Raw genomic sequence first — 24,038 nt, 5'->3', positions numbered from 1 at the left:
AACCTGGCTGACACCTGACCCAAAGGACCAATAAGGGGACAAGATACTTTCAAATCTTGGTGGGGGGAAGGCTTTTGTTTGTGCTCTTTGTTTGGGAAGTCATTCGCTCTTGGGACTGAGAGGGACCAGACATCAATCCAGGTTCTCCACATCTTTCTGAACAAGTCTCTCATATTTCAAACTTGTAAGTAAACAGCCAGGCAAGGCGTGTTAGTTTTTACTTTGTTTTCTCAACATGTAAATGTACCTTTTACTAGAGTGTTTAACTCTGTTTGCTGTACTTTGAATCCGATTTCTAACGCAGCGTTTTGCTCTGGCCTATTGCTCTTTAAGTTTGATTACCCTGTAAAGTTATTTTCCATCCTGATTTTACAGAGATGTTTTTTACCTTTTTTCTTTAATTAAAAGCCTTCTTTTTAAGAACCTGATTGATTTCTCCTTGTTTTAAGATCCAAGAGGTTTGGAACTTGATCCACCAGGAGTTGGTGGGAGGAAGGAGGGGGATGGTTAATTTCTCCTTGTTTTTAGATCCAAGGGGGTTGGATCTGTATTCACCAGGGAATTGGTGAAAGGTTTCTCAAGGCTTCCCAGGGAAGGGAATCCACTTGGGAATGGTGGCAGTGGACCAGATCTAAGCTGGTAGTTAAGCTTAGCAGTTTTCATGCAGGCCCCCACATTTGTACCCTAAAGTTCAGAGTGGGGAAGCAGCCTTGACAAGAGTCTAGTGACTCTGGCCAGCACACCTTCGAGCAGGCAACCCGAGGGGGCTGCAGCTAGTCAGCTTGACTAAGCAGTTCCGAGGTCTGTCATTAAGGTCTATAGTCACCCAGCAGGAGGAGGTAGCTGCATTTCAGGTTTTTGCTCTAGCAGACAAAGGTGTAAGGAGAGCTGGCAAAGCTGATGTTAGAAACATTGACATTGGAAATCCATGTAAGTGTAGAAGAGTGACGGAACCAATCGTGCGGGGACGTGGGAATTCACTCTCACCTGGCCTCTGGGGATGGAGGCAGCACGTGGCTGGCACTTCTCGCTCCTGCCGTACGAGGGGCAGGTGCTGCTACCGACTGCTCCCCCTAACCCCCGCCCTGCTGCGCTCTGGGGATGCTGCCCTGCTGTGGAGCTCTCAGGTGTCTTGAACTGGAATTTGTTTGGAGAGAAACTGCTAAGAAGCCTTATCAGCCCCGAGCAGAGAGTACCTGGGAGCCTGCCTGGGTCGGGCGGGTCTGGTACAGCCTCCCCCAGATAAGGCTCTTCCCTGGACCTGCCACCCATTGGAATCTGGAACGATTCCCTCCGAGGTAACACCTGGGGCAGCCAGGGCAGGGCAGGGCACGGCCTGCTCCCCTGGAGCGTTAGGGCTTTCAGGAGTCAGAGGTGCCAGCAGAGCAGGTTGTACGTTAAAGCAGCGAAGGCAGTTGGGGGGCAGAGGAATTGGGTGCTTTGCCATTGCACTTGATCAGCTCAATTTGAAAATTCTTTCAAAGGAAATCCAGATGTATACATCTGACTGGGGTACATGTACACACATACACACGCACACTCACATGTGCACACACTCATGTGCACATACATGTACACACATGTACACATACATATATATACAGACGTGCACATACGCTGTCCCTGGAGCGCCCCAGGATGCGACTGACGGGGTGGCTGGCTATTATGGAGGCAGAAGGGGGTTGGGAGAAAATAATCAAGAAGAACTTTTGCTGAAAATGCAAACCTCAGCTGGAAATCTGTGCAGGGCTGGGCTCAGCGAAAATGATCTTTTGAGCTGCTCTTATTAACCGTGGTCCTGTACTTCCTGGTTTGCGTCGGATCCAGGCAGGAGACTGGGCTGCTCTCAGCTGTAGAAGCCATTGGAATGAGCCAGGTCGGAATGAGCCAGGCCCTCAGAGCCTTCTGCCACCAATCGCCCCAGCAGTCACTGATCCACACCAAACCACGTCCTTCCAGTCAGGCAGTTTCATATGCATACGTCAAACCCTTGGTTTGCCACTCAGACACCACGGTGATGGGCACAGTAAGGACCGAGAGACGCTAAACAGGCAGACAGACAAGGAAATAGTGGCCCTGCCTACAGGTGTGTGTGTGGTGCAAACGGATGAACACCAGTTGCTGGCTGAAGGCACAACCTTAATTCCTGCATCTCCTGTCTGTCAGCTATCGTTCGCTTGGCAGCCTGAGCTCCGATTTCTAACGCAGCGTTTTGCTCTGGCCTATTGTGGTTCTCATGTCCGGGGGCACCTTGGCCCCTGGTATCAGGAGCGGTGCTAAGGAGGCTGCTTTTCAAAGGTCCTTAAGTAGAGTTGCCAACTTTCTACTTGCACAAAACCAAAAGCCCTTGACCCAACCCCTTTCATGCCCTTCCCCAAGGCCCCACCCCCACTCACTCCAGCCCAGCCCACCTCCCTCAGTCGCTCGCTCTCACACCCTCACTCATTTTCACTGGGCTGGAGCTGGGGGTTGGAGTGCAGGGAGGGGTGAGGGCTCCGGTGGGGATGCGGGCTCTGGGATTGGGCTGGAGATTAGGGGTTTGGGGTGCCAGAGGGGGATCTGGGCTGGGGCAGAGGGTTGGGGTGCGGACTCTGGGAGGGAGTTTGGGTGCGGGAGGGGGCTCAGGGCTGGGGTAGGGGATTGGGGTGCGGGTGGGGGTGTGGGGTCTGGGAGGGATTAGGGTACAGGAGGGGGTTCCGACCTGGGGCAGGGGGTTGGGGTGCCGGGTGTGAGGTCTGGGAGGGAATTTGGGTGTGGGAGGGGGTTCCGACCTGGGGCAGGGTTTCTGGGTGCGAGCTCCGGCCAGGCGGCGCTTACCTCAGCCAGCTCCTGGTCAATGGCACACCGGTGCTAATGCAGGCTCCTGACCCCTGGTCTCCCTCCGCTGGCAGGCTCTGAGCAAGGCCTGCCCAGAGAACATGGATGACGAGCTCTCGATCCTGCTGACAGCACCCGCCAGCACAGACAAACTCCAGCACATCTTGGAGGTGAGCAGAATGGGGAGGGGCAGCAGGGGTTTTACCTTAGCCCTGGGGACTCCTAGAAAGAAGAGACTGGAAAATCCATGTTTCTATTGGATCCTTCCGAGTATGCATTTATGATATAAACTCACTGGGTGACCTTGGGGTAACTCACTTCCCCCTTACGTAGGGTGACCAGATCACCCAAGTCAAATATCGGGATGCGGGGCGGAAGGGGGAGGGTGACGCAGGGGGGGGGGGGAGCAAGGCGGGGGGCGGGGCCAAAAAAACCCCTTCCTCCGCACGCGCTGGAGGGAGGCCCGGGAGACTCAGGGGAAGCGCAGGGCCGGGGAGAGTAAGAGTCCGGCCTGGTCCCGAGCAGGCAGGACTCAGTTGGGTGGTAGGGAGAGGAGGGGGGCGGCCCGCGGTGCCAGGCGGCGGCTGTTCTCCCCCCCAGGCAGCGGGACTCGGGAGCAGCCGCTGCTGCAGCTCCCACTGCCGCGGGGGAGGAAGCGGCCATGGCGCTCGGCGGCTGCGGCTCTGGCGCCCCCGAACCCCCCGAGCCTGGGCCTGCTGCGGGGACCCAGTAGCGCGCACGCTGCGCCCAGCCCCTGGTCAGTCGTGTCTGGGCTGCTCCCCAGGTGGTGCTATCGCGCGGCGGCCCCGGAGTGGGGGCAGCAGGCCCCAGCCCCCCCATCCCGCTCGGGTCCCGCAGGCTTAACTGCAAAATGTATAAAAGAAGAAAAACTGTTCCTGTTAATGTGCTTGATTTGAGACTTGCCAGTCTCCTTGCACCGCTTTGGGATCCCAAATAAACTTTGTTTGCTTCTCCCCCTGGTGTGTTTATTGGCGCGAAGCACACCGGGCAACGAACCCACTGTTGCTGTCCTCGGGCACTCTGTGCTGGCAACAGTTTTGGCGCCCAACGTGGGGCTCGAGGCTAAAATTTAGCCTTGCCCGGACCCCTCTCGGAGGTCGACAGATTGCGGCAACGACCGACGCCCAGCGCGCACCGGTGACTTTACCGGGGGCCTCGGCGGAGACGTGGTTTGGTCGACCCCGGAGGGCACAACGGTGCAACGCGCTTGAGTAGTGGAGAAGCAGCTGCGGGCGACGGTGGGGAACCGGTCCCATGGATAGGGCGACGGTGCAGAACCGGACCCTTGGATAAGGTAGGAACAGTCCAGTGGGGACTTTATCTGTCTTGACCTGGGAACGCCCAGTGTCTACCTGTTATGACCTGGGGACGCCCAGTGTCTCCCTATGGGGCAGGGACAAAGTATGGCAGGCAGGGTAAGGTGTACACCCTTGGAATGCATTCTGGTGAACTGGAAAGTGTTTGGATCGGATCCGTTGGTTAAAAGTAAACTGAAAAGGTTCTGTACAGTAGACTGGCCTCAATATCAGCTAGAGGACCAGGTAAGGTGGCCACCGGAAGGATCACTTAATTATAATACGATCCTTCAATTATTTCTGTTTTGTCAGCAAACGGGTAAATGGAATGAACATATGTATGTACAGTTGTTTATGTTGCTAAGAGATAGGTTAGATATTTTGCAAAAGTGTAATTTGACTCCGACAGGTTCGGTAGTAGCTACTGTTAGTCCCCAGAACCCCCCCCACACACAGCTGTAATGGCAGGTCCGGTGTCCCCTTCGGCTATCACACCCCCACCATATAAAGACAAGGTGTCTCAGGTCCCAGAGATTGCCCCCTCGGTGGAATTTTATCCGTTGATCACTGAGACCGTGGTGTCCAGACATGGCTCAGATAGGAATCAGGCCACTACTATGCAGGTTTACACCCATGTGCCTTTTAACCCAGTGGACCTAGCAGCCTTTAAGGCACAGGCAGGGGAATTCTCTACGAACCCAAGCAAGTTTATCTCGGTCTTTGAAGGGTGCCTGGCTAGCTGTAACCCTGACTGGGATGATTGTAATGTCCTTATGTGGACCCTGCTGTCTGAGATGGAGCGTAATCAGGTTGTGTCTAAAGAAAAGGAAAAGAGGCAAGCGAAAATGATGGTCGCAGCAGTACAGGCTGGTGGCAGGGGAAAATTCCAGGAAGGTGGAAGGGGCCAGGGAATGAGAGGACGTGGGCGCCCTGGCTCACAGGAAAGGTGTCTGGGTCGCAACCAGTGTGCCAGATGCCGGAAGGAGGGACATTGGAAAAATGAGTGCCCCGAAAGGGAAGGTACCCCTATGATGGCAGCGGAGGATCAAGAATAGGAGTGTCAGGGGAGACGGACTATCCTGCCCCTGGAACCCCGAGTAAACATGAGGGTGGGAGATTCGGACATAGACTTTTTAATAGACTCTGGAGCTGCACGAACAGCCGTAAACCAACCTCTGCAGCTGCCTGTGTCAGAGTCCCTCACTGTGGTGGGTGCCACAGGGAAAGGAACCAAGTGCCCAGTATATGCCCCAGCGGAATGTGCTTTGGGAAACAGAACTCTATCTCACAAACTGGTTTTCCTCCCCGATTGTCCAACACCTCTACTGGGACGGGACCTGCTTTGTTGCTTAGGAGCCACCCTGCATTTCACCCAAGATGAAATAAACCTCACCTTACCCCCAGAGAATACCTGGATAATGACCCTTGCAATTGAGCCCTCAGACATGCAAGCCCCAGAGTGGAGCAAGTGGGAAGACAAAAGGAGGGTTAAAAAGCAGCTTTGCTGGACAGTGTTGGCCCAGGGATTTAAAAATTCCCCCACCCTTTTCGGCCAGGCCCTGGCCAGAGACTTGGAGGAGCGGGACAATGAGGACAGGGTCCTCCTCCTGCAATATGTGGATGACTTGTTAATTGCCGCTGTGGGTCTCATCCCTTGCCTTAAAGCCACTGTGAGCCTCGTGAACTTTGTTGGACTCCTCAAAAGTGGGTGTGCTCGTCCTGGTTTGTTGCTCCAAAGCTCTGTATAGAAGTTATTTTACTGGAAGGGTGCATAATGACAATGTGTATGTGTTCATTGTTGGGAAAAGGTGTATGAGTGAAGAGTGGAAGTTTCCTTTGTAAGTTAAAAGAAGCCAAGAAGGAGAGAAGGAAAAAGAACAGAACGAGTTAACTGAGGGAAAAAATATAGCTAGCAAGCTCAGTCCAAAGATAAGATGCTGGCACCATCCAAGGACACTGCCCAGAGCTAAGACTTGGCCGACAGCCAAGAAAAGGGGGGGCCTGAATGTGCCCAAGCAACTATGAGATCTGCAAAACACTGTCAGGCATTAATGAAATGTGTTAGGTTTCTTTTCTCACAGATAAAAGAAGTGCTACCCAAAGACCCTAGCAGCCCTGCCATTCATTGAAACAAGGAGACTGAGTCTACGTAAGGTCCATCAACGAAAAACTGCTTTGGCTCCACACTGGAAAGGCCCTTTCCAAGTCCTGTTAACCACCAACACTGCTGTGAAGTACCAAGGACTGCCCACCTGAACCCAGGCTTCTCACTGTAAAAAGACCCCTCCACCTCGGGAGGACTCTCCAACTGATGATAAGCCTATTTAAAGACAGGGTGATGTGCTAGTAACCTCTCCTCTGTATGATGCTGAACCACACTGTTTCAGGAAAAGAGAAGAAGGAACACTTGCTTCATTGAAACCACAAAGTCCAGGAATTCCTGACTACAAAAGACATTAAGAACTGACCCTGGTGAAGAAACAAAGAATTATACGCTGGCAGGGAGGCTCTTAGACCCCTGGCCTCCCAGGTACAGGCTGAATGTCTAGTCTGCCAAAAGAACAACCCTCGAGCTGGAGTGTCAGTGCCATCAGCCACTCTGGAACCTACCCCAGGCCCGGGGCTGGTTTGGCAAATAGACTTTACTGAGTTCCCCTGGACCCAAGGATTCAAATACCTTTTCGTCTTGGTGGATCGATTCAGCGGATGGCCTGATGCCTTACCCCTTGTTTTGCTCCACATGCGTGCTCTCCCAAAGGGCAGGTTAGGGCTCAGTCCCTTCGAGATTATGTTTGGAAGGGCATGGCCTATGAACGGTACACCGGTTCTGGCAGGGGAGTGGGAAATGGGGTGTGGCTTTTTATCTCAGTACATGTGCTGTCTGTCTGCTGTTCTCTGTTCTCTCCACAGGCATACCAGAGATTTGCAGCCTCTCCCTCTGGATGCCCCTGTCCATTCCTTGCAGCCAGGCGATTCCGTTCTCATTTGGACCTGGAAGGACAAGCCTCTCCAAGAGAAGTGGAAGGGACCCCACACCGTCCTGCTGGTCTCCCACACAGCAGCAAAGGTCAAGGGACACAAGAACTGGATTCAATCACTCCCGTCTGAAGGCAGTGCCCGCTCCTGAACGGTGGACCGTCCAGCCTACGGAAAAAGACTACCAGCGACGACCTGAGACTTAAACTGTTATTCAAAAGACAATAAGGCCTGCTGGGAATGCCCTGTGGTCTCTTTGGACAGTCGCAGCGCACTCCCCGTGAAAACTCTAAGCGTTGGTTGTGTTTACTCTCTCAGGGCCGGCCTAACCTGGTGGCCTGGTCCTTTTGTTTTTAATCTGCCTACTATTGGTAAATGATATTTTGTGGGTATTTGGGGAATTGTAATTGTTAGGCCCTAGGGTCACCTGCCCAGCATGAGTTCAGGTCCAGGGTCTGCCACAGTGGTACTCTTTGCCATAGGGACACTCCTTTCGTTACCTCCCATTTCCCTCCAGGCACATGTGGGTTGGAAAGGGATCCCTACTAACTTGGAAACAAACACATATAAGTCCTTGAAGGTTTGCTTTGCCCAAGAGTTTAACCTCTCTAACTGCTAGGTATGCTCCCAAGTCCCGCACCACGCAGCAGGGTTACCCTGGAGGGTGGTCCCCCAAAATTGGTCAGATATCTGTTGGGGATGGTTCAGTAGGGGAAGAAATACCTCGGGTACCCCCTTGTGACAAAACTGTACCATTAAATCCCAGTATGCATTAAGGGACAACCCCTGGCTGCCCCAGGCAGCGTAAATCTTTGTATGCCACCTCAGAGCCCATTAAGGAAGGAGACAGGTTGGGTATAATCCTCCTCCCATCCCATGGGGTGGGACGACTAACCCAATTTTATCGCAGGCTCTCTGTGTTTCTCACCACATTCGCCAATGAAACCTTGGCCATAGAGAAGAGCCTTAACTCAGAGCTATACCAGCTCCGGTTGCTGTCCCTGAAAAACAGACAGGCCTTAAATTATGTTTTAGCCTCCCAGGGCGGGGTGTGTGCCTTTATTGCGAATGAATGTTGTACTTAGGTCCCGGAAAACTCACAGGACATTAACAAGCACGTCCTGTCGGCCAAACAGGCTTTCAAGCAGTGGAAGGCCCAGGAAAGGAAACCCACAGTTTTCGATTCCCTTTGAAGTTGGTTGCCCAACCTAGGAGGACTGGGCAGTGGCCTTGTGCGTCTCCTCCTCACCGGTGTGGTACTGTGCCTGGTCACCCTCCTCCTGATTGCTTGTTTTAAGATGCTCCTCCGTAAGCTTTGTGCCCCCCCGTTCCTCAAAAATCCCGGCATACCCTCTCATTGAAAACCCCAGCTTCATAGCACTCAATCATATCTTGTCCACAGAATATGAGAAAACTCAGCCAAAAGCTTGTTGAGTATTCTCAAAGGAGGGAGTTGTTGACGTCACTAGGCATCACCCTAGGTAACTCGGGAGGGTGAAAGGCCACAAAGTGTCAATGAAGCCTTCCTGCACTAGGCCTAAGTGAACCAAACTCTATCCTTCCATGTTTAAACTCTAATCAACCTCAAAAGCCAGGTGCAATTGGAATATGTAAGCAACCAGTTATCTGTGTGCAACCCCCTGCTCAAGCAGTAATAATGAGGCCTGCATGTTTCTGGCTGAAGGGAAAAAGGACAAGATAACGGTTTAAAGAAGTTACTAACAAGCTAGGCTTATAGCTGCCAAGAATGACTTAACTATTACCAGGGACGGGAGGGGTAGAGGGAGGAATGGGGGGGAGAAAGGGCGGGCTAAAGGGGAAAGGGGGGGGTGAGGCTTAACTGCAAAATGTATAAAAGAAGAAAAACTGTTCCTGTTAATGTGCTTGATTTGAGACTTGCCAGTCTCCTTGCACCGCTTTGGGATCCCAAATAAACTTTGTTTGCTTCTCCCCCTGGTGTGTTTATTGGCGCGAAGCACACCGGGCAACGAACCCACTGTTGCTGTCCTCGGGCACTCTGTGCTGGCAACACGACCGCACGTCGGTCGGGACGCAGGACAAACAAGGAAATATCGGGACAGTCCCGATAAAATCGGGACGTCTGGTCACCCTACCCTTACGGCATCAGTCTTCTCCACTATCAAATCTACACTGGGGAAGAAGGACAGAAGCCCCGACAATCACCTTCACCTCTGGGTGTCTGGTCCTGGGAGCTGAAACCAACTGGACTATCTGCCCCATCTCCTAAACTGCCCTGTCTTTCCCTTCTAGGGCCTGGTCCTTAGTGCTCAGCCTGGCCCCTTCCCAGCTTGTCCCTGACCTTTAAAGGACGCTCCAAGCCCCTCCCATGCCTGCTTCCCTTGGGGTCTCTCTCCTGGCTGAGCACAGGCTGCCCTTCTATCTCTCAGCAGGCCTGGGTCCTAGTCACAGGCTGCGTCTTGTCACGTGACCCCCACACTTATTCCCTTCACCCTTGGGAGCTGCATCACCTGGGCTAGGTGCAGTTGAGCTCCAACCCCTTTCCTGGCCATCTCACCCTGGGACAGGTTGAAACTGGTAACCTGTGGGTAACAGTAACTGGTTGCTCCCAAAGGTGCTGAAGACACAATGGAAGAGGAAATCCTTTGGCCTGGATTGAAATTATTCCGACTGAAAGTGAATGAGAGAAAATAGGTCCAGAGTTCTCTTCCTAGCAGCAGAAAATGTAGCGATTGATAGAGGTTCAGGTCAGAAAGGACCATTCTGTGCATCTAGTCGCCCCTCCTGTATAACTCAGGGCCTAGAATGTGACCAAGTGGTTCCTTCAGCCAACCATAGCATGGGACTGAGCCAGAGCACGCCTTTTGGAACGACATCCACATGCAGGAGAGCCAGCTGGCTACCAGAAAATCTCTCTTCTGCAGTGACGTGGGGTTAAGGGACACGGGGGAAAAGATATGGAGGCTGTGACTAAACTTAGAGCAGCAAGGCCAGGAAAACCAGGGTTAGGTCCCAGGCCTGGCTATCAGATCTGCTGTTTTCTATTCCTGGCTTTGGGACCATGAGCGAGTCTCTGCACCGCTGGGTGCCTCGGTTTCCCCAGCTATCAAATGGAGCTAATCAAGGTTTTGTTTGTTCTCCCCATTTTACAGGGTGGGAAACTGAGACACAGTTGGGACCTGTCTACACTACAGGTTTGTCGTGCGTTTGTAATCTGCTGACCCCCACATTTTGTTCAGAGCCTATGGACAACACAGCTCCTAAAGGTACGTTTGTTCTGTGCCTATCCCCTATGTACCAGCAGGGCTGGACAGCATTTCTCACTGTGATGTGGGGAGCAGGTCCTGGGTACTAAGGGTCTGAAGAAGCTCTCAAGGACTAATTTTTTAAAATAATTGTTATCAATGAATTGGGAGAAAACATACAATCACTGCGGATAAGATTGGGGGGTGACAAAATACAGGCAGAGTGGTAATTCCTGATGGGGAGAGGGCAGTGATACAGAGCGATCTGGCTCATTCGGCCAGCTGGACCCATTCAAAGAAAACAAGTTTGAGCAGAGCCCAATGCAAGGTCCTATGCGTGGCAACAAGGCATGCCGGCCACACCTCCAGAATGGGGACGTGTATCCAGGAAAGCAGTGGCTCTGAAAAGGATTTAGGGGCCAGAGTGGAGAAGCCACTCAACATGAGCTCCCAGTGTGATGCTGTGGTGAACAGGGCTAAAGCCATCATTAGATGTAGGAGCAGAGCCGTGAGTAGGATAGGGAGGTGACACAGCAGCAGTGAGACTGCTATTGGAATACTGCCTCCAGTGTTGGTGTCCTCCTTTGAAAAAGATGGTCCTAGAAATTGGAGCTGGGGCAGCAAAGAGCCACCAAATGTTCTGAGGGCTGGAGAAAAATGCCTTCTAGTGAGCTATTGAAAGAGCTCAACCTGTTTAGCTTATCAAAAGAAGATTGAAGGGGACTTCATTGAAGTGTTGAAGTGCCTTAATGGAGAGAAAATACTGGGTATTAAAGGGCTCTCTAGTCTAGCAGAGAAAGGCAGAACAAGACCCAATGGCTGGAAGGTGAAAAGAGACAAATTCCTATGACAAATAAGGCACAAATATTCAACAGCGAGGATGATTGAACACAGGAAGAAGCTACCAAGGAAAGTGGTGGATTCTCCATCTCTTGATGTCATTAATAAAGACTAGATGCCTTTCCGGAATGTGTTTGCCCCAAAAGTAGCTATTGTGGTAGACAGGAGGCCTGTGATATGCAGGGGGTCAGATTAGATGCTCTAACTGTCTCTTCTGCCCATAAAGTCTACTCATTTCTGAGAAACCGAGTGTAGCATTGGGAGCAGCGTGTGATGTTTTACTGTCTAGCCGGCTTGCTTCCTAGAATGAACACTCATTGAGTGTGGTGATCCACAGGGAGTAGCTCAAACCTCCAAAGGGTCTGGCCTGCGGCAGGACATTAGCACTGCAGGGGAGGGGTGGGTGTGGCAGTGACATCACAAAGGCCTTTTGCAGGACCTCAGCCTATTGGCCAAAGGTGCAGGGGAGGTGGTGACCTCACAGAGGGATGCTGACATCAGCCAGGCAGGACAGGGGCGCAGGGCCAGGGAAACCTCAGAGACCCCTGTGGCTTTGCTTCAGCAAGTCTCCTTCTCGAGATCTCTCTTTGAGGTCTGAGAGAGTATTTGGGTTCATGTATGTGACCACCAGGAGGAACCTCTTTTGAGTTTTCTCCTTTCTTTTTCCTGATTTCACTAGAAAACTGACGTCCCTGTTTAGAAGGTAAGAGCCTCCGAGAGGTTTGGAACCTGTTCAGTCTGCTGCATCTGGCGCCAGCTGAATTTTAGGCATGGAAAACACTAGCTTAAGGTGGCCAAATTTTATTCCCCACCTGGGATTTTGTCCCTTAGAATCTCTGGGGACATTAAGGTTTGTCCTTTTTCTTTTACCTTTTCCTCCATCCCTCCCTCCTTTCCTTTCATCTCTTACTTCTTTTGTCCTTTCCCTGTTCCCCTCCCACCACCAGGAGGGGTGTGTGTGTGTCGTGGGGGGTGCTCTACAACTCCCATTGTGGGAGGTCCACCGAAAAATGTGGGGCTGAAATAGTGCTCAGACAGTGATCCCGAGCGGTGACCTGGGCCATCCTTTGGGCTCTCTGGTGTGAACCCTCATCCTCCCGCCCCTCGGTCTCTACCCTGATTTGCTGAGCAGGGGGTTATTGACAGGGAGGAGACTCAGGTCCCTGTTGTTTTCTTTTAAGACCAAGTAAATAGTCATAACCAGTCATATGTTCGACAAATTTTGCTGCTTCTCTGCAGTTCATTATTTTCTCTACCATTCCAGTTCTCCTAAAATACTTGCTGAATAATTACTATGAACTCTTGCTGGTCTGGAACTCACTTGAGAGCACTTTATTCAGGTCATTCAATGTCTGAAATTCAAGATCCGATGGTTAGTTTGAAAATCAGGGCTCTTGGGTCCTATTCCCAACTCTGCCATGGACTGGCTGTGTGACCTAAGACAAGTCAATTCTCCTTTCTCAGCCTTAGCTTCTCCCTCTTTCAAGTAGGGATAACAATCCGCCCCTACCTACCTCCCGGCAGGTGGAGGATGGGGATCTATTGGAGAGTGTCACTAGGAGCAGTGCATAAGATGAGGTGTCCTATCATGTTTACTCAGATCAGATTATGACATAATAGAATGGCTGAAATAGTCTATTTTATTTGTATTTTATTATGTTGCAATTGTTAAGAGCAGCAACTACTTAGCTCAGACTGAAACATCTTATCTAATTTTTGAGATCTAAGTGTCTCCTCTTTGTGTAGCTCAAACCTCCAAAGTGTCTGCCCTGTGGCAGGACATTAACACTGCAGGGGAGGAGTTGGTGTGGCAGTGACATCACAAAGGCATTTTGCAGGACCTCAGCCTATTGGTCAAAGGTGCTGGGGAGGTGGTGACCTCACAGAGAGATGCTGACATCAGCCAGGCAGGACAGGGGCGCAGGGCCAGGGAAACCTCAGAGTCCCCTGTAGCTTTGCTTCAGCAAGTCTCCTTCTCAAGGTCTCTCTTTGAGGACTGAGAGAGTATTTAGGTTCACGTACATGAGCGCCAGGAGGAACCTCTTTTGAGTTTTCTCTTTTCTTTTTCCTGATTTTACTAGAAAACAGACGTCCCTGTTTAGAAGGTAAGACCTTCCGAGAGGTTTGGAACCTGTTCAGTCTGCTGCATCTGGCGCCAGCTGAATTCTAGGCATGGAAAACACTAGCTTAAGGTGGTCGAATTTTATTCCCCACCTGGGATTTTGTCCCTTAGAATCACTGGGGACATTAGGGTTTGTCCTTTTTGTTTTACCTTTTCCTCCATCCCTCCCTCCTTTCTCTTCATCTCTTACGTCTTCTGTCCTTTCCTCTGTTCCCCTCTCAGCACCAGGAGGACTCTGTGTGTGTGTCGTGGGGGGTGCTCTGCAATGGGAACAGGGACAATTCTCCAACTTTGGGCAGTCGAGAGCCTGGGTGAGATAAGGGGCGTTAAAGCCCTTTGTGAAGGAGAAAGGGGAGTTTCATGGTGTTGAGCACCAAGGAATTCTAAACTTTGCTAAAACATCTAGTCTGCAGAAACCAGAAATGGTCGGGGCCACATTGTAACCATTGTCTTTTTTAAAGCCCATTGAGGGATGTGAGTCCCACCCTTTTAGGTATCTGGGGTGCTGGGAGGCGAGAAGAGGTGCCTGTCTCCATTTTATGGCCTCAACAAACTAAGTTCTGTGCCCCAGTTCTCGTCAGAGATCCCTGAAAAAGAACGCCTTCCCATCCATTAACATACCTGGAAAGATACTGGAACTCCTTATTAAACCATCAGTTTGTCAGCACCTACAGGACAATATGGTTCTTAGGACTAGTGAGCATGGACTTGTCAAGAACAAATCATTCCAAACCAATCCTAGCTCCTTCTTTGGCAGGGTTACGGGCCTAGTGGAGGTGGGTAAACAGTAGATGTGATCCATCTTGGTGTTAATAAGGACATTCTCACAAACAAACTAGGGAGATGTGGTCTAGATGCAATTAGTATAATATGTGTGCACAGATGGTTGCAAGCCCGTACTCTAACAGCCCAGAACCAAACACTCCTCCTCCTGGGCTGTGCACTCCGACCTCTAATGGTCAGATGCTGCTTAGCACTGTCAGAGCAGCTTTTGCTGGGGGATTCTCCCAGCACTTTCCAATAGTGGGAAAGTATGAAATCCCCATTTGACTGCTGGGGACAGAGCCTAGAGCGGGCAGCAACTTACCCAAAGTCCCACAGGTCAATAGGAAACCAGCAATGGAACCCAGGAGTCCTGACTCCCAGTTCCCTCCTCCAATCACTCCAGCGGAGCACACTCCCTCTCAAAGCAGGGGGACCGGACATGAAGGCCTAGTCGTAATTGCCAGCTATGGGAGGGAGTGTGCAGCAGTGGTTAGTGAAGGGGCCTGGAAATAAGGACTGCTGGGTCCCATCCCTGGCTCTGACACTTGGTGTGACCCTGAGCCAGTAGCTTCCCCGCCCCAGGCCTGTTTCCCATCAGTAGGGTTGGGGTCGCAGCCCCTACAGCCCAGGGGGGTTGGGAGGCTCCAGGAAGGTGTGTAAAGTGCCGGGATGTCAGCATCCCAGAGGCGCTGTCACCCCCGCACTAGGCCAGTGTTCTGCACCCGCTGCTGCTGGCCAAGTTTCTCTGTCCCTTGGCAATAAGACAGACTCTTGTTTTCACAGCCAGTCGATCGCCCAGTGCTATCACATTGCCTGCTGGCTGGGCAGGGTAACTCCTCAGGTCACCACCACCCTCTCCAGCCTGCCTTGGCTCTGGGGAGTGAGGAGAAGGGCGAGGGATGACACTGAACATCCTCCATCCATCGCTCCGTCAGCAGAGCAAGTGAGTGGCATTAGGGTTCCCCGTTGGCGTCCCCTGTCTGTCTGGGGAGAGGCAGAAAGAGGGGGAAAGAATCTCTCCCAAAGGAGATTGGATTTGCAAACCGCCCCCAGGAGCCCCTCGCTCTCAGACCGGGGAGGGGCTTCTCCAGAGCCGTCTCCAGTGTGTTTGGAAAGGTCCCAGCAATGGAGCTCCCAACCCTTCCCTTGTGGGAGACCGTTCCCCAGGCTGAGCGTCTTTGAGCTGGGCCAGACCCTGTGAGCTGCTGAGCATGGAAATCAGTGGGAAAGGCAGGGGTCCTGGCCTTGCTCTGCCTCGGGACTTTGACGTGGGGAATGGTTTCCCAGGAGAAGTCCGGACTCCTGGGTTCTGTTCCTTCTCTAGCCTGGGGAGGATGTGGCCTGGGACGGTAGGAGGGAGCTGCTTGTCCAAAGTGACTGAACCCAGTGATGGAAAAGGAGGAGACTCCCCGGGCATTGCAGCCCCAGGGGTGACGAGGGGGAACGCTGGGAGCAGATCATGCAATGAACCTCTGCCAGTGCAGGTAGATGGCATTACATGCACCCCTGTGCAGGGAGGAGGAGCTGCTCTGGCTGGGGCAGGGATGGGGAGGGACCAAACAGGCTGGTTAGTCAGAGGCTGCCTTGACCCCAGACTCACGCCCGCTCCCCGCTCGGTTCCAGGATGGCCAGGCTCCTGAGGATGTTCAGGAAGAAGGCTCTGCAGGTGGCCCCAGAGCCTGAGGGAAGCAGCTGCCATCTTCCCCAGGAGCACAGCGGCTCCTCCGTCCCCACTGGTGGGGAAGGAGCTCCCGGCCAGGCCAGGAGGTGGAAGTGCCCAGCCTTCTGGCGGAGAAAACCCGCTCCCAGCGCAGGCGCCGAGGTGGGAGAGGCCAGGTCGAAATGGAGCTGGGCCAGGCTGCCGCTGGGTAGGCAGGACCCAGCGCAGGAGGGGAGCCGGGCAGGGTGACTCTGGGGCATGTTGTGTGGGCAGCAGCGGCCCCAGGAGCCCAGCCCTGATTCCCAGCAGGAGGCATCGCCCTGCCCGGTCACTGAGGACCTTCCAGCCTCCCCAGGGCAGGAGGTGGAGGATCCCTGTCCCACCACCAGCAGCTCGGCCCGCTCCCCATGGGACAGCAGCAGTGCCTGGGACTCGGGCAGCAGCGAGGCCGATGGGCGCCTCTGCTTTGTTCCAGGTGAGGAGTCAGGCTGGGCTCAGGGAGAGGTGAGGGCGGGGCTGTGAACACCCTGGGCCCAGGCCCTCGATCAGTGCTATGGGGGCGGGTCCCCAGCCCAGGGGTCTGGCCTGAGCCACATGAACCCCACTGACACTAGATGCTGCCACTTTGGTCCTTGGTGCTCCAGTTGTGGGGAGGCACCTCTCAGGGAGTCCAGGACAGTCCGGGGGGGGGGTCTCTTTGCTATGGGCTCCTGAAGGAGTTGGGGGCTGAAGGCATCACTGACAGGGGGGAGTGTGGGGCCCGATCTGCCCTGGGTCCCGGTGGTGGGAAGGGGACACATTGCCCCACCGTGCCCCTGTCCTTCCCCCGAGTGGCAGCAGGGGTCACCCTGTCCCCTTCGCTCCCTGGTGCAGGGACTGCCAGGGACGAGGAGGAGGAATGGGTGGACGTGGCCACAGAGGAGGCTGCTCTCAATAACAGCCGAGGGCAGCTCCAAGGCGGAGAAAAGGTACAAACGTACCCCAGCTGTGCTGGAACCGAGACTGTCCTGCCCCTTCCCAGCACCTGACCCCCTGCAGAGGGTCTTGTCCCTGATGATCCACCAGTCCTAATGGGGACCTTTCTCCTCCATGATCTGGGACCCCAGAGGTGGGGGTGTCTGTCACACACCAGCCAGGTCTCCTCCCCCCACAGGCACTGTCCCAGTTCCTGACCCTGCTTGTGGTGGAGTGGTGGGTGATTTGGACAATGGGCGAGTCCCCACTATCCCCCATTCAGGCCTGAGTCCTGCAGCTGCTGTGTGGGGGCAAGGAGGTCCCTGGCTAACTGGCTCTCTCTCCCCTAACCCCACTCCTGGTGGGTGCAGGAGGAGGCCCAGCAGCTCGTGTTCCTGTACGCCATCCACCCCGCGTCTCGCTGCACAGCAGAGAGGGCAGGACACATTGGAGCCACACTGCTGCAAGGCGGCTATGGCGGAGAGGATTGTGGTGAGCGAGACACGGTGCCCAGCAGCTGGAGGAAAGACAGAGACATGGGAGGGGCAGGGGTCTCCCCAGGCCAATGGATGGGGGATTGTTGGTGCTGGAGGGGCAGCAGAGGGCAGGGATTGCTGGGGCTGAAGACTGGGGAGAAGAGACGGGAGAAATTCGGAGAGTTGTCACTATTGGGCAGGAATCGGAGGAGCGGGGGGCAGGTGGGGGGATCCTGCTGGCTGTGTGGGGCCCTGGCTGTGTAATCTCCTCACTGGGAAGTGTCAGTGTGGTCCGAATCTCACATGCTCCTTTGTCTCCTTTGGGTCTCACAGGAGCTCATTGAGGAGCTGCCTGATAACTCTCCACCCGGCGCCATCCTCGCTAACTCCCTGATTGCTGTGGGCAACCTCAGGTACCGAGACCCTCCGGCCCGGTTCCCCTAACCCCAGTGCTGCTCAGGCCCAGGGCTGGGAATCACTGCCCCTCCCACTCCCAGGTCACCGCCCAAGGGTGGCTCCTCTGGCAGAGGTGCGGGGAAGGTTCACTCTCTCCTGGCTGGGCTGTTCTTTTCACTCCAGTAACATTGCAACGGCTTTGGGGAGAGGCTCACTCCCAGGATCAGATACAGGAGGGGCAGCAGGGTCCAGGGAACAGGTGCTATTCCTGCCCTGCCACTGTCTGTCTGAGAAACCTTGGCCTTGTCATTCCCTGGCTCGGTGCCTCAGTTTCCCTTCTTGCCAGCCTGTGCCTATTTCCCTGCAGTTTCACCTGCGTGTTGGTGCCAGTCCCATCCCCGCACTGCACAGTCTAATACCGGCTCCTCTCTCTTGCCAGCACCATGACACCTGCCCTGGAGTCAGAGCTGGAGACCCACCTCCTCCGAGCTTCCCTGCACGCCGTCTTCACCCTGAGCATGGAGAAGGACACCGCCCAAGTGCAGGTAGATCAGCTAAAGTCATGGATAGCAGAGCCAGCTGTCATCCTGCCATGAATCCTGGCTAATTGCCTGCAGTGGGATGTGAATGAGAGAGGCCAGGATATGTGTTTGGGGGTCTCACCAGTGCTTCCCAGAGACCCCACTTCCCATCCTGTGGCAGGTGTAGCTCCAGTTTCCCTAACTCTGACCCATGGCTCTCCCTTGCTTTCAGGATCTGCCTAGGGTCTTGCCAGACCTCCTGGACGCCATGCTGGGGAACCTGCTGGCAGAGTCCCCAGACACCGACAGGCTCCAGTACATCTTGGAGGTGAGCCCGATGAGAGAGGTGGAGACAATTTTACCTTAACTCTTAGATCCATTTTCCAGTCTGTCCTCCTAGCCGGGCCCCAAGTGGGCATCCTTGGTCAGGGCAGTCAGTGCAATGCCTCCTTTCCCCACAGCACATTAACTACTGGATTGTGTCCAGGGTGCCGCGAGAGAGAGCCAGGGCCGTTAAGAGCAGCACGGTCCTGCTCAGATTCACCATCACCCTCCCTTAGTTTGACTTAAGTGACCTCTGACCCCAGCTTCCTGACTCCAGGCGTAGGTGATCTGGCTCCGACGGGCTGTAGGATCTGCTGCTGCAGGGGCTGTGGGTTAGGAGTGTTCCTCTTGGGGAGGCAGAGTCAGAGCAGAGAGTGAGCCTGGCTTGAGTCAAGTTCTTCTTGTCCTAGTTAAGTGGTGACTCTGGGCTTTTAAGGGGACTGTGCTCCAGGTTCATGCCTCCCTGTCATCCTGGAGCAGCTGGGGAAGCAAGTCCTCATGGAGGGCCCTGCCCACAGCCCTGTGCTCCAGGCTTCCTTGGGGGCAGAGGAAATTAAGGGTCTGGCTCTAGCTCCTAGCCTCTAGCATCTCCTGCAGAGGGGCTGAGGGGAAGGAGAGTTCTGGCCCGGGGGGGACGGGGAGCTGACAGGAAAATGCTGATGGAGTCCCCTCTCCCTCTCCCGTCCATTAGAACTCAGCGGAATTCCCCAGGATGGGTCACCACATGGCACAGCTAGCTCTGTCCGTCAGTGACCCAGCCAAGGACATCAGCCGGCAGGCCAGGGAGGGGGTTTACCGGCTCTACCAGCTGCTGCTGCACCAGAGGGGTAAGGAACCCAGCTGGGAAATGGCACCCGCTAGAAGAGTGAGACTGGGACCCCAGCCAAGTTCTCTCAGACTGACCCCGGCTGGAGGATGAGTCTCTCTATCTCTTTCTGTGTTCCACACCACGCCCTGCGATTCTGTTGGGCCGGGCACGCAGCGAGGACTCTGCCCACTGTGCAGCCACCAATGGGATTGGAAGGACACAAGCCCTGCAACCAGAAGGACAAATGTGTGTGTGTCTCTCTCCCTGTCACCTACTCCCTCCTGGGGGAAACCCAGCAGCTGATGGGGGACAAGGTGAGCAGCTGCATTAGACTCAGGAGATTGGGGCAGGGCCCAGGCCTCATTCCCATCCTGTGGCCATTCGCTGGCCTGGCACAAGGAGCCTGGTGGGGAATGAAAGGGAGAGCAGGTGCTCCTGGGAAGGGAGATGAATTCACCTCCATGAGCAGGAGCGAGCCAGCTTGTCCCCGGAGCAGCTCCACCCAGCTCTTTAGCCAGGCTAATTAATGACAAGCTTTGCCTCATCCCAGACTTATGTTCTTAGGACAGGGTGCTGTCGCTCTTGGGAAGGGCAGGAGAGTCCCCCAAGTGCCCTCTGCGAGACTCTCCTGTCCCACAGGGCCGCACCCAATTCCTAGTGGTCTGGTGTCTGTGTCACCCGAGCCACCACCCAGAGTTGCTCCCATCACTGGCAGCCTGGGAGGCCAAGGGCAGGGGATGCTTGTCCTGCTGCTGGCAAGGCTGGACCCGTTCTGGAGAGAACAGGAGGATTCGGTCAGCAGTAGGGTTATCATGTCTAATAAATAAAAAAAGAGGACTCTCCACGGGCCCTGGCCCCGCCCATTTCCCCACCCCTTAGCCCCGCCCCAACTCCGCTCCTTCCCCGCCCTAACTCCGCCCCCTCCTCCCTCCCACTCCCAGCCATGGGGAAAGGGCTGCCCCAGCGCTACCGGCTTCACGATTTGCCGGGCAGCCCCCAGACCCTGCACCCCCGGCCGGCGCTTCCCCAGCACAGCTGGAGCCCGGGAGGGGAAGCGCCCAGCCGGGGGCCCAGCGTCTGGAGGCTGCCCGGCAAAGCGTGAAGCCGGTAGCACTCGGGCTTTGGGCAGCCCCTATGCCTCTGGACCCTGCACCCCCAGCCGGGCACTTCCCCTCCCGGGCTCCGGCGGCGCAGGGTCCGGAGGCACGGGGGCTGCCCGAAGCTGGTAGCGCTGGCTCGGGCAGCTCGGCTCTTAAAGTCTGAGAGGGGAGGAGCGGAGCAGCTCAGCTGGAGCCCGGGAAGGGAAGTGCCTGGCCGGCGGCTCGGGGTCCGGAGGCAGTGGGGGCTGCCCGAAGCCGGTAGCGCTGGCTCGGGCAGCTCGGCTCTTAAAGTCTGAGAGGGGAGGAGCGGAGCAGAGCAGCCGCGGGAGGGGAAGTGCCCGGCCGGCATTTTCCCGGACATGTTTGGCTTTTCGGCAATTCCCCCCGGACGGGGGTTTGATTGCCGAAAAGCAGGACATGTCTGGGAAAAACCGGACGTATGGTAACCCTAGTCAGCAGGGGCTGCCGATCCGTCCCATTCACCAGGGCTGCCATCCTGCGGCTTCAGCATTAGTGGCTGGGGTGACTTGGGGAAAGGTCTCAACCTCCCCACATCCCACTTCACTGCTGCCAGAATCCCTCCTGCCCCCCAGCTACAGTCCCCTCCCTACCCAACCTGGGTGGGGCTGGAGGAGAGGGGTCTGAGAACTTGAGCTGTGGATTGGAGGTGGAACAGCTGTCAGGGGCACTGAGGGGGAAGTGGCAGGAGCTCCCCGTACAAGGAGGGGGGTTGCCACTGGAGGTCACTAGGAAGGACAACAAGACTCCATCCTGGGGGTCAGGAGGGGAAATCCATCCCTCAGAGGTGGGCAGGGGCTGGGTGGAAATGCTGCTGGTTCCAGGGGCCGTTAATCCCCCCTGATTCCTCGGAGGCGTCTGAGTCTCAGACAGGTTCTCGTTCCCTTGCAGCAGGAGGACGTCACGGCCAATGTGATGCACCAGCTCCGTATCATGCGGCACTTGCGCCAGGTGCCCGAGGCGCTGCAGGGCCTGTGCCTCTGAGGCCACCAGCAACTCCCGCTCTCTGCTGCAGGTACTGCTCTGGCTCTCTGTAAATGGGGAGCTAGCGGAAGGGGAAATGGAGCCCCCTGGCACTCACAGAAACCCTCTCCCCTCTCTGTGGAGCAGGGTCCTTTCCTCTGCTCCCAAATTCCTTCATCTGGGACAGGAGCTCTTTCCCTCACGCCCATTCCCCTCCCCCCTTTCCTTGATCTACCCCCATCCCATTCCCCCTGTGCCCAGGCAGAGCTCTGCCTGCCCCATATGGTGCAGAAAGGCCTGTGATATGCAGGGGGTCAGATTAGATGCTCTAACTGTCTCTTCTGCCCATAAAGTCTACTTATTTCTGAGAAACCGAGTTTAGCATTGGGAGCAGCCTCTGCTGTTTTACTGTCTAGCCGGCTTGCTTCCTAGAATGAACACTCATTGAGCGGGGTGATCCACAGGGAGTAGCTCAAACCTCCAAAGTGTCTGACCTGCGGCAGGACATTAGCACTGCAGGGGAGGGGTGGGTGTGACAGTGACATCACAAAGGACTTTTGCAGGACCTCAGCCTATTGGTCAAAGGTGCTGGGGAGGTGGTGACCTCACAGAGAGATGCTGACATCAGCCAGGCAGGACAGGGGCACAGGGCCAGGGAAATCTCTGAGTCCCCTGTAGCTTTCCTTCAGCAAGTCTCCTTCTCGAGGTCTCTCTTTGAGGACTGAGAGAGTATTAGGGGTCACGTACGTGAGCGCCAGGAGGAACCTCTTTTGAGTTTTCTCCTTTCTTTTTCCTGATTTCACTAGAAAACTGACGTCCCTGTTTAGAAGGTAAGAGCCTCCGAGAGGTTTGGAACCTGTTCAGTCTGATCCACCTGTTCCACAAGTCCTTCAGTCCAATCCACTTCCCTAACTAATTTCCTTAATTTTTTAAAGTTAGCCCTTTTGAAAAAAAAACCCTAGTCACAGATCTATTTTTGTTTACCCTTCCATTTAGTTTAAACTGAATTAGCTCATGATCGCTCAAATCAAGGCTGTCCCCTACAACCATTTCTTCTAAGAGATCCTCACTACTCACCAAAACCAAATCTAAAATGGCATCCCCTCTTGTTGGTTCAGCAACTACTTGGTGAAGGAATCCATCAGCATCACATCTAGGAAAATCTGAGCCCTATTATATTAATAGCACTTGTCCTCCAGTCTATATCTGGGAAGTTAAAGTCTCCCATGATCACACAATTCCCATTAGTATTTACTTCATTAAAAACATTGAAGAGGTCTCTATCTCTATCCAAATCAGACTCCTGTTCTAACAGACAGCACCCCCCCCCCCCCCCGAAAGGCAGAGATAGAGCCCAGGAATCGAGATGGTGGGGAAATTTCATTGAAACCGTTTCTGACCGAAAATCCTATTCAAACTAAACCAGTTTGTTTCTTGAAATCATAACAAGTGGCAATGAAAATTCTTTGTCACAATGTGTTAAATTGTCTCATCGCACTCAAAGAGGAGACACTTAGATCTCAAAAATTAGATAAGATGCTTCAGTCTGAGCTAAGTAGATGCTGATCTTAACAATTGCAAAATAATACAATACAAATAAAATAAACTATTTCAGCCATTGTATTATGACCTAATCTGATCTGAGTAAACAGGATGGGACACCTCATCTTATGCACTGCTCCTAGTGACACTCTCCAATAGACCCAGCAGTCCTTATTTCCAGGCCCCTTCACTAACCACTGCTGCACACTCCCTCCCACAGCTGGCAATTACAACCAGGCCTTCATGTCCGGTCCCCCTGCTTTGAGAGGGAGTGTGCTCCGCTGGAGTGATTGGAGCAGGGAACTGGGAGTCAGGACTCCTGGGTTCCATTGCTGGTTTCCTATTGACCTGTGGGACTTGGGGTAAGTTGCTGCGCCCTCTAGACTCTGTCCCCAGCAGTCAAATGGGGATTTCATACTTTCCGACTATTGGAAAGTGCTGGGAGAATCCCCCAGCAAAAGCTGCTCTGACAGTGCTAAGCAGCATCTGTTTGCTTGTGAGAATGTCCTATGGGACTGTGTCAAAAGCCTTATTAACACCAAGATAGATCACATCTACTGTTTACCCACCTCCACTGGGCCTCTAACCCTGTCAAAGAAGGAGCTAGGATTGGTCTGGAATGATTTGTTCTTGACAAGTCCATGCTCACTAGTCCTAAGAACCAAATTGTCCTGCAGGTGCTGACAAACTGATTGTTTAATAAGCAGAGGCTGCTCCCAGTGCTACACTCGGTTTCTCAGAAATGAGTAGACTTTATGGGCAGCAGAGACCGTTAGAGCATCTAATCTGACCCCCTGCATATCACAGGCCTCCTGTCTACCACAATAGCTACTTTTGGGGCAAACACATTCCGGAAAGGCATCTAGTCTTTATTAAATGACATCAAGAAATGGAGAATCCACCACTTTCCATGGTAGCTTCTTCCTGTGGTCAATCATCCTCGCTGTTGAATATTTGTGCCTTATTTGTCATAGGAATTTGTCTCTTTTCACCTTCCAGCCATTGGGTCTTGTTCTGACTTTCTCTGCTCGATTAAAGAGCCCTTTAATACCCAGTATTTTCTCTCCATTAAGGCATTTCAACACTTCAGTGAAGTCACCTTTCAATCTTCTTTTGATAAGCTAAACAGGTTGAGCTCTTTCAATAGTTCACTAGAAGGCATTTTTCTCCAGCCCTCAGAACATTTGGTGGCTCTTTGCTGCCCCAGCTCCAATTT

At 53.9% G+C, this 24,038-nt stretch overlaps 1 long non-coding RNA gene across 2 annotated transcripts; it reads left to right on the top strand.

Annotated features, from left to right (window-relative positions):
- The first annotated feature begins 1,802 nt into the window (after window positions 1–1,802).
- Window positions 1,803–9,059, top strand: LOC135974025 (uncharacterized). Of its 2 annotated transcripts, XR_010591137.1 has the most exons (3): window positions 1,803–2,486; window positions 2,892–2,987; window positions 3,818–9,059. It is a non-coding gene; the product is annotated as an uncharacterized LOC135974025 (long non-coding RNA). The 2 variants fall into 2 exon arrangements; XR_010591136.1 differs by lacking the exon at window positions 1,803–2,486 and having other exon boundaries at window positions 2,717–2,987.
- The last annotated feature ends 14,979 nt before the right edge of the window (window positions 9,060–24,038 follow it).

Source organism: Chrysemys picta, chromosome 10 (genome assembly GCF_011386835.1).
Source record: "Chrysemys picta bellii isolate R12L10 chromosome 10, ASM1138683v2, whole genome shotgun sequence".
Classification (NCBI taxonomy): domain Eukaryota; kingdom Metazoa; phylum Chordata; order Testudines; family Emydidae; genus Chrysemys; species Chrysemys picta.
The sequence above is the reverse complement of the archived record's forward strand: the minus strand, read 5'-3'. Positions and strand labels throughout refer to the sequence as shown.